The following is a 15906-nucleotide window of genomic DNA, read 5'->3' as shown; positions in this document are numbered from 1 at the left end:
CCTTGCTCAGCAGAGAGTCTGCTTCTCCCTCTCCCACTCCCCCTGCTTGTGTTCCCTCTCTCGCTATGTCTCTCTGTGTCAAATAAATAAATAAAATCTTAAAAAAAAAAAGATGCCATGACAACTGCTGAAATGATAACAGAGGATTTAGAATATGACATACACTTAGTTGATAAAGCAGCGGGGTTTGAGAGGACTGACTCCAATTGTGAAAGAAGTTCTACTGTGGGTAAAATGCTATCAAACAGCATCACATGCTACAGAGAAATCGTTCATGAAAGGAAGCATCAACCAAGGTGGTAAACTTCGCTGTTGTCTTATTTTAAGAAACTGTCAAAGGGCACTTGGATGGCTTAGTCGGTTAAGTGTCCAACTCTTGATTTTAGCGCAGGTCATGATCTCAGGGCTGTGAGATCGTGCCCTGCATCGGGCTCCATGCTCAGCATGGAGTCTGCTTATACCTCTGCCTCTGCTACTCCCCTGCTCAAGCATGCTCTCTCTCTCTCAAATAATTTAAAAAAAAAAAAATTGTCACAACAACCCCAACCTTCAGCAGCCACCACCCTGATCAGTCAGCAACCATCAACATCGAGGCAAAACCCTCCACCAGCAAAAAGATTACAACTCACTAAAAGCTCTGATGATGGTTAGCATCTTTTAGCAATAAAGTATATTTAAATTAAGGTATGGGCAGTTTTTTAGACATAATGCTATTGCACTTAGTACACTATAGTATAGTGTAAACATAACTTTTATATGCACTGGGAAACCAAAGGAATTCATTTCACTTGCTTTATTGTGACATTTGCTTTATTGCTGTGGTCTGGAACCAAATCCATATCTTTAAGCTATGCCTGTATAAAAAAATGTTTATGAATTTTTATAGAGGATTATCTGATTCCTTAATTCTGAGTCAAAGGGATATATAGAAGCACTTGTTTATGAGATTCTGGTTGTGTGTGTGTGTAAAAGAGAGACATTCAGACAATGAAACAAAGGCAAAGGATCCTATTCAACAAATTGAGATGCAGTAAGTAGTTGTAGTACCGGTTAAACATGGTACTCTGCAGCCAAGCTTAGATTCCACACCTTGAATAAGCTGTCAAAGTCTCCAAAGAACATGCGCTTCACTCTGTGCGTTCAGGTGTTCACAAGTTATTGCCCTTTAGTGGTCCACCACACAATTCATCAAAATCCTAGCAGTGGTGCACCTGACCCCATCAGTAACGTGCAGAAGCAGAATGACATTGCTTGTCAAAATCAGCGTGTTTTTTGAGGTTTTTATTGCCTTCAACCTTCAGCCGAGTTTTGTTAAGTATGACTCTCTCCTATTAGAGACTCAGAAGACAGCTACTTTGGCAGGAACTGAGAGAAGCAATGAGTTTATCCCAGTTCCCTTACAACCAGCAAAGGTTGAATACTATGCTAGTATTTCTCAGCCTTCCACATCACATTTACCCAGGGGCTCTGGCCCCAAGTATTCTTTCTAAAGCAGTATCTCTGGGCCCAGAGTCCAGGTCTATGCATTTTAAACGAGCTCCCACATTTTGCTGGAAACTAGAGCTTGTAAACCTCTGGTCTACACTACAGGAAGAGGACTGGCACCCCATCTACATTTACTTATTACTGCAAAAGGGATCTGTGTGTGCCAAGGGAGAAGGAGATGTGGCTACTGGTGATCCTTCAAAGGCCATTCTCTCTCTCACCCTGCAAGACCACTTTGGGGGCAGTCGCCCAGCTGAACTCATCTGGAGGAGCTTTTCAGTGAGCTTGAGGTTCCTACCAGCAGAGAGAGCTGACAGAACTCTTTTGGCTAGACTCTTAGAAATCAAGTAGTCTGGGGAGACCTATCTTAAAGGACTAGAACTTAGCTCCTTAATTGTCGGTTAATGCTCTAAAAAGGATTAGTTGACAGCATTCTGAGAATAAGGACAGGATACAGAGAAGGCACCTGAGGTGTGAGAGGACAGAAAGGGACATTAATTAATAGGGAGGTAGCAGGTGGCAAGGCTGCATATCCTCTGCCACTCAAAGTCATTGTAACTACCAACGTGCCCCATCTCACCCACGCTAAAGAAGCATCTCTGACATGGGGGAACGGTTTGCCGCACATTTTTTGGATGACAACCTGGGTCTTTGAGGAGGGGAGGGCTAGACAAGCAGGGCGTCGGGGGTGGGGCTCTGCATCTTAAGGGCAGGGGCAATAATAGGTTTTAATCTAGCAGGTAATCGGAGAAACACCCTACCTGACCAAAAGCCAAATTTTGTTAAAGGAGAGATTCTCAACTACTACGGAGAGAATACCCAACCTCCAGGCTTTCTAATTCAAATATGGAACCCCTGTTTTTTGCAACAATAGTTTCTAATTGTGAACAATAGTTTCTAATTGTGAACAAGATGGAGCATCTGAGCAACTGACTGTCCAGGGAAAGGGCATGACTCCAGGAGAGAGCATGGACTCTAGAGCCACCCTGCCTGGGAGTGAATCCTGGCTCTGCCACTTCCTATCTGTGTGAATTGTGCTAATTATTTCACCTCTCTGTGCCTCAGTTGCACCATCTGTAAAAGGGGAATCCAAGTAGTGCTTTCCATGTAGCATTATGGTAAGGAATAAGTGAGGTAAGGTCTGCAAGGCACTTAGAACTCAGCAAGTCTCTTACGCATAGTTGCTATTATTTTTCTTAGTCTTTCTGCCTAGGGTTGTCTCACAACAAATACCAAAAGATGAGCCTTAGAGCCGAAGGGGGAAAAGAATCCTCATGTCATCTGTATGGCTGATGTTCTTTCAAGATCAACAGTGGCTCTTTTGACTTCATTAAGGGTCTTTCCTCCTCCCCCAAAACCCTGCTGAGGGCACTGCTGGGCCCCAGTCCAGGCATCTTCTGTTGGGGCAGCAGGTTCTCAGGTCCTCTATTAAGAGCTTTGTTAGGGAAAAGGAGGTGGGCTGAGAGAAGAATAAACCCTTATTTTGTGCAGTCCGGTGAAGAGGACAAGTAACGTACACCAAATTCTTTCCTGCTAAAGCTTCCCAGGGCAAGACTGAAAATAAAATTCTGTGAGAGGTCTATTCTAGGGTATAAAACAGAATTCTCTTCGCCAGGATTAAATCACACTTCCTGAGTCTGACTGAGCGTTTCCAGGGAGAGTAAGCGTCGCACAGCCTTCAATGTCGCTCCTTCATTGTTGTTCCTGACCCCTGCCCCCGCTGCCTGTCCAGCCTATTCGGCCTCCCCTGCCAGCTCACTGTGGTTTGAGCCTTTCCAACAGAGCGCTGGGTCCAAAAACAAACCCGGGGTAATTTTTTGTTGGGGAAGATGCTGGCAAGGGGATTTCGAGAGAACTGGAGCAAGGCACTCACACACGTGACAGACGCTAACTTTAAATCTGATGTTAATTATGATCGAGTGTGTTAAAATCCCTGTTGTAGTTCTAATAGCTACCACTAGCCCATCACTCTGGGCTGTCTCACCTGTATGTCGTTATTAGGAAATTTTTTTTACAAATTCAACAGTAACGTCCTGAGCAGAGCGGGTAGCACAGTACAATGATTACAGCGTGGATGCTGCAGTTTCGAACTATTTAGGTTTGAATCCTATCTCTGCCACTTAGTAGCCGTCAAACCTTGGGGAAAATCAATTTTTTCCCTTATGCCCCAGTTTTCTTAGCCACAAAATGGGGCTTGAAAATGGCAGGTAACTAAATCGTAGGGTTGCTGTAAGGATTGAGTGAGTTAACATGGATAAGGAATTATAATGATGCCTGGCATTTTTCTTGGCAGGGTGCGGGGGGGCTGGGAAGATGAGCGAACCATCGGGGAGTCTACAATCTACAAACGCGGTACTGCATTCAGCTCCTTTTGTGTACTTTGCACAGAATGGGTGCACAAAAAAAGTCTTGCGGGGGCTGGCAGAGACTGCTGATTCACTATTGGGTCTCCAGTGGTGGTGGGTGGTTTAACATCACAAAATGCCTCAAAAAACAAAACAAAACAAAATAAAACAAAACAAACCCAAAAAACAACAATGGCTTTGTACATTGCCTCTACAAAGAAAAACAAAAACTTCTGATAACATGTCATTAGTTAAAAACTATCCACTCCAGGGCGCCTGGGTGGCTCAGTTGGTTAAGCGACTGCCTTCGGCTCAGGTCATGATCCTGGGGTCCTGGGATCAAGTGCCACATCGGGCTTCCCTTGCTCTGCAGGGAGCCTGCTTCTCTCTCTCCCTCTGCCTGCCACTCCCCCTGCTTGTGCTCTCTCTCTCTGTCAAATAAAGAAATAAAATCTTTAAAAAAATAAAAAAAAAAACTATCCAGTCTGATACTATGAAACGAACAGAAAAGTTTTAGTCTTTAAACAGAGGAAATATTTTTTTTCATTGCCTTATATAATCGCTTATAAAACTTAGTGTGTTCACCATTGATCTGCCCAATAGTGCTCTGCTACGAGGGCCAGTGGGTGCTATTATGTTCAATCAGTAACAACCTTTAGACGATCTATAGATAGCAAAGGGTGAGAGAAGAACATCACCGACTGTTCTAATGCCATAAAATCATTCCCCTCTCCTTCTCCTTCCACTTTGCAAGAGTATTCATTGATCTTTTCTTATTCACAGTTTTTAGATCTTTGTTTTAAAATCCACAAATTCTTGTAGCATCCTATAAAAACAGACTACAAGGAGAAAGCCTGTCCCAGGGCCTGAATTCTTTCTAACCTAGGCAATTTAAGGCAAAAGAAGAATGCAATTAAAAAAAAAAAACCAATAAAATAAAGACATAGTCCACAGTACATATAACATCTAGCTAAGTATCTGATTAAGTACTTTTGTTATATCTGTTTTTTGAAAAAACTGGTTAGACATAATTGTGTATGAGGCAGGAGAGTCCATGACCACCTCACATTCTAGAAAGCATGTGGCCCCCAAATGTTCCTAACACAGTGGCTTACTTTTTTGCTGTCTTCCTTTTTCCTCCTTTTTTTCCTCTTTGCAGTCAGTGGAAGGCAAATCCCTGTGTTATACTATACCCTGCAGCTTTGACCTGCCAGGGGGTTCCCTCTCCAGCTCCCTCTTGGGGAAGTGGTCCACCCCCTCTTGCTGGCTAACTCCATCTCTCTTTTGGCTCTGTCTTCCCAGGCTGGATTCCCCATGCTAACCCTCTCATCTGTTGGGGAACGGCCTGTGGCAGCACTACCATTTGAAATCTTTTTAACTTTATATATGTATATTTTAAAAGATTTTATTTAGTTATTTGAGAGAGAGAGCATTCTCGAGGGAACACGAGCAGTGGGGAGGGGCAGAAGGAGAAGCAACTGCCCACTGAGCAGGGAGCCGATGAAGGGCGCAATCCCAGGACCCTGAGACAAAGGCAGATGCTTATCCGACTGAGCCACCCAGGTGCTCCCTTTTTATTTTAACTTTAAAAAACAGTGTCGGATGTATTTCTCTGTCCCCCTTCTCACCCAAACCCTGCCAATTCTATTTCTAAAGCCTCTTCAATCTGGCACTGCCCTTGATCTCCACTACCTGGGATGAGCCTCTCACTTGGTTCCCTCAGAGCCTCCTACCTGCTTTTCCAGGCTCATCTCCTCCTCCACTCCACTCTCCACAGTGTGGCCATGAGACTTTTCCCTCAAATACATGAGACTTTTTCCTCAAATACAAACCTGATCGTGTTATCACTTATCATCAAGGGTTTCCTGCTGCCCCCAACATAGAGTCCAAACACCCTAAAAGTTCTTTCCTAAAACTCCCTATCTGTATTGTTTTCCTTCATCACCATGGTTTAAAGGCTCACCTGGATTATTTTCTACAGTAATATTGAAACTCATGAGCATTGCTCAAGTTAATATAACAACAATAAACATGAGGAATCAAGGCACATACTTCCCATGGAATAATACCTGTTTGTAGCCACGTATTTGTCCTTTAGTGACCCTGCAGGTACAGCCAGTTTTGTAGTGCTAAAGTAGACTTAATTGTTCCAAATGCTTTCTTTGTCCACATTAATGAGTTTTTTTTTTTTTTTTTTTAAACACGTAAGCCAGGATTAGAAAAGATTTGGCAGTGTGCTTACTGAAAATCAAAAGCTTGAGGACCAGTATTCCCACTTATTTTTTTTTAAACAGGAATGAGGAGGGGAAAAAAATGGCCAAATTAGGGCTCAGAAAGAGAAGAGAGAGGGAGCAACAAAGACAAATCAGACCCCTGTATGACCAATTCTACTTCAGGCTGGTCCTGACCAAAGAAAGACGGCTAACGGGTCCTCAGATTATTTGTAAATAGTAACATTTCATTTTAGTCTCCATAGCCACAATAAGAGATAGGTATGATTATCTGTATTTTACAGGTGAAGAAACAGACCAGCAAGATTTATTTTGCTTACTATGGTAATCACTAATGAAGTGTAATGCTCACAGTTAAGGGGGAAAATGCACCCCTCCTGTCTCCCTGGAGGGAAGAGCGAAGTGCCTTTTTCTGTCTTTTCACTCAACCCTTCCCTGCACAGGAGGAGTGGCTTGCCTGGTCGGTGAATTTAGAACAGACTCAGGATGCTTGGCCCTGGCAGGCCCATGGGCTTTTTCACTCTCTTTCTTCTAGCCTGTCAATCTTACATACCTATCCTTTACCCTGGGTTGTGTGCTGAGTAGAGGAGAGAGGCAAGGACAGTCTAATTCAGGGGAGAAGATTTAGGAAACCCATAGCGGCCACAGAGAAAAGCCAAATCCTCCAATCTGGCTTTTATCACTCGATAAAGCTAATATTTTCCTTCCTATGTCGTATTTCTCAGTTGGTTGTAAACATAAAAGGGGAAGAGAGAGGGCCATTAACTGGTTTCCTAAAAGCTAAACACAAGGCACATAACAGGCACTCAATAAATATTTGTTCAATGAATGAATGAATTTGTCCAAGGCCATAAAGCTAATAAGCAACAGAATAGAAACGTGAATCTATGTCTGATGGAAAAGCCCATGGTTTCCTAAAATTCCACTCTAGTGCTTCCTGTAGAACGTTCTATTTCCAGGTTTCAATTCATGCTTCCATGCGGCTGCCAGGAAACTGGAAGCAGTGGCATCCGCCACCGTAAACATCCATGTACGCCTAAGAATTTAGCTGATAATCTGTCTGTCCACAACAGTGGTTAGGGGTGAGTTCAGCATGTCTGCTTGCTGCTGGCTATAGCCTGGGCCACTCCTGATTGAGCCCTGTGGGTACACAAAGACGAGGGACCTGGAAGATACGGAGAAGCGGTGAAGGTGGCACCTGCAGGGCATGCAACAGATAGAGAGGGGAAAGGCGGGCAGCTGAGCAGGAAGCAACAAGCGCACAAAAGGGGCAGGGAGCTGGGGGCCAGGGAGGAGGCAGGCGAAGGAAGAGCGGCCATAGAGATCCCAGCAGAACGAAAGGCTGCAGACACGGGAAATAAAATATGTCCAAACAAAGAACATAAAGGGGAGACAGATAAAAGAACAGGAGTAAATCACTGGCTATGAAAATAGCCACAAACTGATTTTCCATTTCATGTCAAGATGATGAAAAGTGAGAGCTGATCTGTGTGCCAGTAGCCTTCAGGAACTAAGAAATAAAACACCCAGGTTGAAAACAGTTTGGGGAGCCAGAAGATGACAAGATTCCTCCTGCAGGCAAAAGTGAAGTAATGACAACATCTCCTACCCCTTTCCCCCTGCCCTCCCATCCCCCTCCAGTCACAAAAGAGTGGGGAGCTGTCTGGCTGGCAACTGTGTATGAGCTCAGCGGGGACCCTGTTCAGACCGAGCTAATATAGTTCCTTTTTAAGAGTATCTGGTAGAAGTCAGGATTGTGCGTTCACAAGCACCATATAAAAACAGGGTCGTCTTTGCCTTCCAAGCAGTTTCTTTCACTCTGTTTAAAGGCTGGGCTGAGTCTTTTTTTCTCCCCATTGCTAGAGTGGCACACAAAGAATTCTCTGACACACTGCCCCCACTGCAGATGAAAGGCTTAAGTGTGAGTGAAAGCAACAATGTTTAGAGTGACATTTACTAGCCGCAAACAGTGAAATCAGAGAGCTTCAGTTCACGCAGATTAAATGTCAGGCTTTAAACATTTAGCAGAGTATTAGCTATGGAAGTTTTTAAAATTGAGGATTTAGTTTTATATTGCAAGCAGCACTTGAGACATATAAAAGAAAGGCTTTTTAAAGCAAGGAAACAATTGAGCCATAAGCTGAATAAAACTATATATTTTTAACTGAAGGTGAGTTACTGAGCTCAGCTCACCAAACCAAGATTAGTAAGGGAAAGCCGACATTCCCTGCACTTCACATGCTGGAAGACAGAAGTCAAAATCCCAAACATGCGAGTTTCTAGGCACATAGTTTTCCACAGTGGGCATGGACTTGACAAGCCCGAGAGTTTGTACATTACTGTTTCAGAATGAATACTTTTTAATGCACCTAAAAAAGTAGGAGAGGAAGATAGAACACTTTCAAAAAAATATTTTCCAAGGTTAAATTTATTCATGACAAAATTGGCTACAACTGCCAAAGAGAACATTCGCTTTTGTGACTAAATAATAAAATCTAGAATATGACAGGAGCAGCAGTTCTTTTTTTCCTTCATTCCAAACAGCTGGCTAGCATCTTCTCTATTATGCTTACTTGGGGATGATGGACAGATACAAAGCCAGTGATAATGGTTATTAACATTTCAAGCTTTATCTTAAATATGTTATAAGCATTACATTATCCCCATTTTTTTTAAAGATTTTATTTATTTATTTGAGAGAGAGAGAATGAGAGAGAGAGAGCATGAGACGGGGGAGGGCCAGAGGGAGAAGCAGACTCCCTGCTGAGCAGGGAGCCCGACGCGGGACTCGATCCCGGGACTCCAGGATCATGACCTGAGCCGAAGGCAGTCGCTTAACCAACTGAGCCACCCAGGCGCCCTACTTTTTAGATTATTTATTTATTTATTTGACAGAGAGAGAGATACAGCGAGAGAGGGAACACAAGCAGGGGGAGTGGGAGAGGGAGAAGCAGGCTCCCTGCTGAGCAGGGAGCCCGATGCAGGGCTTGATCCCAGGACCGTGGGATCATGACCTGAGCTGAAGGCAGCCGCCCAACCAACTGAGCCACCCAGGTGTCCCACATTATCCCCATTTTACAGATAAGAAAACTGGGGCTTTGCCCAGGACCATGGAACTGTTAAATCATGTGACCTTCAAACTCTAGCCATTGTCTCCAAAGCCTGAGCGATTAACTTCTACTCAAGGAACTCAGTCTGGCAGAGACCACGGGCATGTGGACAAATAAAGTTTAATGCAAGAAATGCCACAACAAAGATATGAACAGAGACACAGACTGAGTAATTCTGTCTTCGGTCTGGGAGCTGAGGAGGAGACACTTAAGCCAGGTCTTGATGCACGAGGTGGAATTTTCTAGGTAAAAAAGGTAACACTGCTCTAGGCACAGGAAGCCATACTACAAAAGCATGGAGGGCTTGGCGTGTGTGCGGAGTGCCCAGAGTGTGTATTTGAAGCGGGGAGAGTATGCGGGTGGGAAACAAGGCTATTACAATAGCCTGGGTGAAGACATAAAAGGAGGCTGGAGCAGGGGAAATAGAGGCCAGGGACGAAAGACAGAGGTGAAAAGATCTGGTGACCAGCTGGATGTGTGCAGTGAGGGAGGGGAGTCCACAGTTGCTAACGCTTTAGATTGTTGTAAAGACTAACAATGATGGAGGTAAGACAGGCTGGGAGTGGGGATAGAGAAAAGGAAGATGACACCTTAGTTCAGTTTTAGAAAAGCTGAGTTAAGAGACAACCTGAAGGATATCTGAGCATCCTCTCTGTGGCATTCTCAACTTTAACAAACACTGAGTGCTTTTGTAGCAGGTACTAAGGAGGTTATAAGAGAACAAAACTGGGTCTTGCCTTCCCGGAGTTTATGTACTGTATAGTCTGGTTCTTAATGGTGACAATGTATTGGGAAACTAATAGGATCATTTCTGGTTGTGACAATGGCAGGGGTGGGGGGATGTTATTTGCGCTTAGTGGACAAGGGCCATGGATACAGACATTCTGTAATATTTGGGACTGTTTAAGACAGCAAAGCACTATCCTGTGTCCCACTGGATGTTCGTATAGGTGATATTCCACTTACAATTATTTGAGCTTAGAACCTAATTCTCTTTCACATAGAAAGATAAAAAACATTTTTTGCATGTTTCATATACACATTGAATGTTCCCAAATAGAACTACCATGGGAACTGAGCAAAGACTATACTTTGTTTTGTTTGGACCTTTACCAAGAGCTAGCTGTTCACTATTTAGGAAAATTACATCACGAATTGGGGGAGTTGAAAAAGTTCTGGAGATGGGGAGTGGCGATGGTTGTACCACAATGGGAATGTACTTAAATGCCACAGAACTGTCTACTTAAAAATAGTTAGAATGGTCAATTTTAACATATATATGTTATATATATATACAATATATATATATTTAAAGATTTTATTTGAGAGAGAGAGAGCACACAAGCAGGGGGACGGGCAGAGGGAGAGGGAGAAGCAGACTCCCCACTGAGTGGGGAGCCTGACGTGGGGCTCAATTCCAGGACCCTGAGATCATGACCTGAGCTAAAGTCAGACACTTAAACGACTGAGCCACCCAGGTGCTCCTGTAATATATATTTTAAAATAAAAAAGGTATAAATTAAAAAAAAAAAGCCACAAGAATAAAGATAATTACATGACAGGCAGCAAAGCCACTCACAGTTTTTGAGTTACCAATACAATGCACCTGCATCAGTCTGCATTATGGCTGTCCTAATCATGGTGACTCCACATTCTAATCTATCTACCTGATTGTATCTTCTCGTGTGGTCATGCCTGGAGATACTGTAAAACATGTAATGTGATTATTAATTACTTTCTTTTTATTTCTCCTTTGTATTACAACTAGGGCATTATATTGCATTTTTGGAATTCTGTGATGCAGAGGAGGGTTATATTAACTCTGAGTTTCAGTTCAGGATAGGAAAGGGCATATTATAAAGTATTTGTTATATAAAGGATACATTATGTTGAAAGGGTTGAGAATCACTAGTGAGAGACAGACATATATAAATGGAACTAAAATACAAGGCAAATCATGGAAGCACCTCAGAGAGGTAAAAGTACAAAGGGAGAACAAGGGAAAGAGATATTACTAGCCGTGGGGGATCTGAAAAGACCCATGGAGGAAGTATAATGTGAGCAGACACTGACTGACATCCTCTGCTAGAATAACTCCAGAGATGTGGGCCTTGGGATACGCCTCCAATGAGGTCCATTTCTTTTGGCATGGCCCTTGATTTTTATCAAGTTCTTTTTGATGTTCTTCCTTTATCTTCTCCACAGTGGCCCTTGTTCTGGGAGGCTCCCTAGCCTGTGTAGTATCTTTTCCAGAATCTAAAAACTATGGTCTCTGTAATACTCTCTGGTTAATCTCTTCTTGAAGTTAAAATCTCCCTACTTCCTCCAACTGTTTCTCATATAACTTGGTTTCATATTCCCTCATCATCTGGGTCATTTTCCTCTGAACATGTTCCAATTTGTCAGTGGCCTTTTAAAAGTGTGGTGCCTAGAACTAAATGTGATTTCCAGAACTGAAACAATCTCCTAATATCCCCAAAAGGGGAAAGCGTTATCACTCCACACAGTGAGATTAGGATGGAGAAGGGAGCAGGGGAGGATCTGTCTTAATCATCACTGTATTGCCAATATTGAAATTTTTTGTTTGTTTAAGCAAGGTAAATCTGAATTTTTAATACTTGCAACTACAGTTCTGATCTCAGTGCCTTTTTTTCCTTTGTTTTTGTTTTGAGGATTAAATGAAAATGTGGGTCTGGTTAATAGACACTCACAAGTATTTCTGTTTGCTGACAGTGTGTGCTTACTGCCATTCTACAGTCATTTCTTGTCTGAAGATATCATTTTTCTCTTAACAGACTGGGCCTGCCCATGTCCCAAGTCAATCTAACCAAGACTGGCAGGTATGCCACCCTTTCCAGGGGCTTGGCCCATAAACTGGAGTTAGTATTTCTCCCTTAAGCATGGATCTGATGTGTGTGTGGAAAGCCCCTGCATTCCTGTGTATCCAATGAACTTCTGCTTGAGTCCCACTGTATGGATAATTCCATCTAGGCTCCAGATTTTTCATCCCATTTTGGTCCAAGACTGAAACCCTGAAATAACTTGACTGGCTCTTGCCAACATGCTGTGTCCTGGGGCTGAAACAGTGCCAGTTCATCTCTCCATTCTAGATGCTAGAGACTCTTGAACCACAGTGACACCATCCACTGGTCTGAAACTTTGGAAGCCACAGCACAACTCTACAAAGACATCACTAGGGCACAAACACTAGCTTGCTATCCACCATTAATGCAGTGGCCTCAAGTGACTGACCAAGAAATAAGGGACAGATTAACTTCAGATGTCTAAGCACTTTATGTCACTTCTATTGGCTGCTCAAGTTCCAACAAGCTTTTGCAGCTGGCCAGACCAGCTTGAAGATAAACTACGAGAGCAGGGACATCTGTCTGTTACCTGATGTATCCCAAGCCCTTAGAACAGTGCTTAGCACATAACAGATGCTCAATAAATATCCATTTAGTGAATTAATGAACTGACCTGATATGGTAGACATCTTTGTTTTACCCAGCATTCCCTTCTTTTGAGAAATTACTTCTTCCCTCTCCCATGTTATTCTGATGGAATTCATGACACTCAACAAGCTAGCAAACTGTGTGACAAATCTGAAGCTCATTAATCTGCATGTCCCTAGTCCCTGCAGTTAAGCATGTATCTCACTCTTTACTTCTGGAGAATGTGAGGCATACTGTCATGAGGTTGATGAACAGAAGTGGTATATTCTGCAGGCAGATCATTCAGAAACTAAACTTTATAAGAATGGTCATCATGAAACCCAAGCCAACAAGTAAACTGAACTTCTAGTCAGAATAAACTTATGTTTCTAATATTATTGATCTTCATCTAATTAATCACCAGTACCAGAATTTATCTTATATTCAAATAAATTGGAGATAACACTTTTTCAAATTTCTAATGATAGATGAAATACAATTTTTATAATGTCAGCTTTACTATAATAATTCTATTTAAGGTTTCTCGGGAAAAATCTAATCTGTGAAATATGAAAAAAATATATATTGGATTAAAATAATCCAACAAATGGGGGGCAGGAAAGTTATGGTTATTTAAGGCTTTTTAAAAATTGTGGTAAAATATATATAACATAAAATTTACCCTTTTAACCATTTTTAAGTGTACAATTCAGTGGCATTAAGTACATTTACAATGTTGTGCAACCATCACTACTTACCATTTCCAGAATTTTTTTATCATACCAAAAAACAAAAAAAACCCCTCTGTAGTCATTAAACACTAACTCCCCTTTTCCCCTCCTCCAGCCCCAGGTAAGTGCTATTCTACTTTCTGTCTCTATGAATTTGCCTATTAGAATTACATAACTGAATTATATTGGGATTATAACTGTAGTTATACAATATTTTCCCTTTTTGTCTGGCTTATGTCATTTAGCACAACGTTTTCAAGGTTTATAGATATTGTAGCATGTATTAGAATTTCATTCCCCTTTATGGCTGAATAATAGTCTATGATATGTATCTACCACATTTTGGTATCCATTTACTTGTTGACAGACGCTTGGGTTGTTTCACCTTTTGGCTACTGTGCTTTGAACACTGGTGTACAAACACCTGGTTAAGCCCCTGCTATCAATTATTTTGGGTATACCCAGGAGTGAAATTGGGTGGATCATATAGTAATTCTATGTTTAACATTTTGAGGAACCTGTATAAGGCTTTCAAAATGACTTATAAAGTAAAAATGTATTAACTTAGGAACTGTATAGGCACTAAGTTATTCCTCACCTGATCCTTCACATATCATTACTGGAGACAGAGAGACTGCTGTACTAAATAGGACAGAAGATACATCATTTCCTTGTAGTAAAGGAGGGAAAAGGAATTTGCAAATAACTACAGATCCCCACGGAAGTAAGACATCACAATAATTGCAGCTGTATGTAAACATCAGGATCTTCACAAACATTAAATAGTCTTTAGAAAACCTAAAACTTTCATTCCTAAATAGTGTAAGAATGAATCCCAGGATACATACTACGGTAGCCTCTTTTGTGTGCAAAATAATTGATTAGTACCTTTCTAAAGTGTAAAGGTTATGAAAGACAAGAAAAGACTGAAGAAATGTCACAAAGTAGAGGACGAAGGAGCTCTGATAACTAACTGCAGTGTAGGATCCTGGGTTGGATCTGGAACAAAAAAAGGACAATGGTGAAAAAACTGGTAAAATCCAAATAAAGACTATAATTTAGTTAATAGTACTGTACCACTGTTAATATCCTGGTTGTGATAACTGTACTATGGTTACAAAAGGTGCTAACACTAGTGGAAGCTGGATGAAATGATATATAGGAATTCTCTACTATTTTTGCAACTTTTGTGTAAATTTTAAATGATTCCAAAATAAAAAGCTATAAACTATAGTCTCTGAACTTTAATGGGCATCTGAAATTATTAAGCCAGATAATCAGAAATAGTAGTAATAAACTTGAAGTTATAAGTCTTAACTTTGAATGAGCCTTCAACATTCACAAAGAGGAAAAAAAGACAGTAATTTTGTAGTTAGTGCCTCTAATAAGCAATTCTCTCTTGCACCCTCACTGCCATCCTGGCCTTACATTTCTTCCTCCTAGATCCATCCTCCCAATGCTTTTAACTCTATCTTCTTGAATGGACTTTACATAGGAAAGCTTTCCTAACTATCTTCTTAGATAACCATCCCCTTCAACTGTTGCCAAATCAATGTTTTAATCCAGATTGTTCTCTGTGCTTTAACAGTACAGCCACTGGCCCGCTGGGATGTCCCCACTTCCAAAGGCGGCAGAAATTCAGCATGTATCTAAAGCTAAACCTTCATTTCACTCATTTTTTTTTTAAATTTTATTTTATTATGCTATGTTAGTCACCATACAATACATCATTGGTTTTTGATGTGGTGATCCACGATCCATTGTTTTCGTATAACACCCAGTGCTCCATGCAGTACGTGCCCCCCTTAATACCCATCACTGGGCTAACCAATCCCCCCTCCCCCTCCCCTCTAAAACCCTGTTTGTTTCTTGGAGTCCATAGTCTCTCATGGTTCATCTCCTCCTCTGATTTCCCCCCCTTCCTTTTTTCCTTCCTTCTCCTAATGTCCTCCATGCTATTCCTTATGTCCCACAGATAAGTGAAACCATATGATAATTGACTTTCTCTGCTTGACTTATTTCACTTAGCATAATCTTCTCCAGTCCCATCCATGTTGATGTAAAAGTTGGGTATTCATCCTTTCTGATGGCTGAGTAATATTCCATTGTATAGATGGACCACATCTTCTCTATCCATTCGTCTGTTGAAGGGCATCTCGGCTCTTTCCACAGCTTGGCTATTGCGGACATTGCTGCTATGAACACTGGGGTGCATATGGCCCTTCTTTTCACTACATCTGTGTCTTTGGGGTAAATACCCAGTAGTGCAATTGCTGGGTCATAGGGTAGCTCTATTTTTAATTTTTTGAAGCACCTCCACACTTTTCCAAAGTGGCTGTACCAACTTGCATTCCCACCAACAGTGTAAGAGGGTTCCCCTTTCTCCACAACCTCTCCAACATTTGTTGTTTCTTGCCTTGTCAATTTTTGCCATTCTAACTGGTGTAAGGTCATATCTCAATGTGGTTTTGATTTGAATTTCCCTGATGGCTAATGATGATGAACATTTTTTCATGTGTCTGTTAGCCATTTGTATGTCTTCTTTGGAGAAGTGTCTGTTCATGTCTTCTGCC

The 15906-nt window shown here is 41.7% G+C and overlaps 1 protein-coding gene across 4 annotated transcripts in view; it reads right to left on the bottom strand.

Annotated features, from left to right (window-relative positions):
- ALG14 (ALG14 UDP-N-acetylglucosaminyltransferase subunit) overlaps positions 1-15906 on the bottom strand; it is a 105688-nt gene that overhangs the window by 25234 nt on the left and 64548 nt on the right. The gene's annotated exons all lie outside the window — the stretch shown is intronic.

This window comes from Mirounga angustirostris, unplaced genomic scaffold, assembly GCF_029215605.1.
Source record: "Mirounga angustirostris isolate CCGP_5_RB_7025 unplaced genomic scaffold, mMirAng1.0.hap1 SCAF_4, whole genome shotgun sequence".
NCBI lineage: Eukaryota > Metazoa > Chordata > Mammalia > Carnivora > Phocidae > Mirounga > Mirounga angustirostris.
The sequence above is the reverse complement of the archived record's forward strand: the minus strand, read 5'-3'. Positions and strand labels throughout refer to the sequence as shown.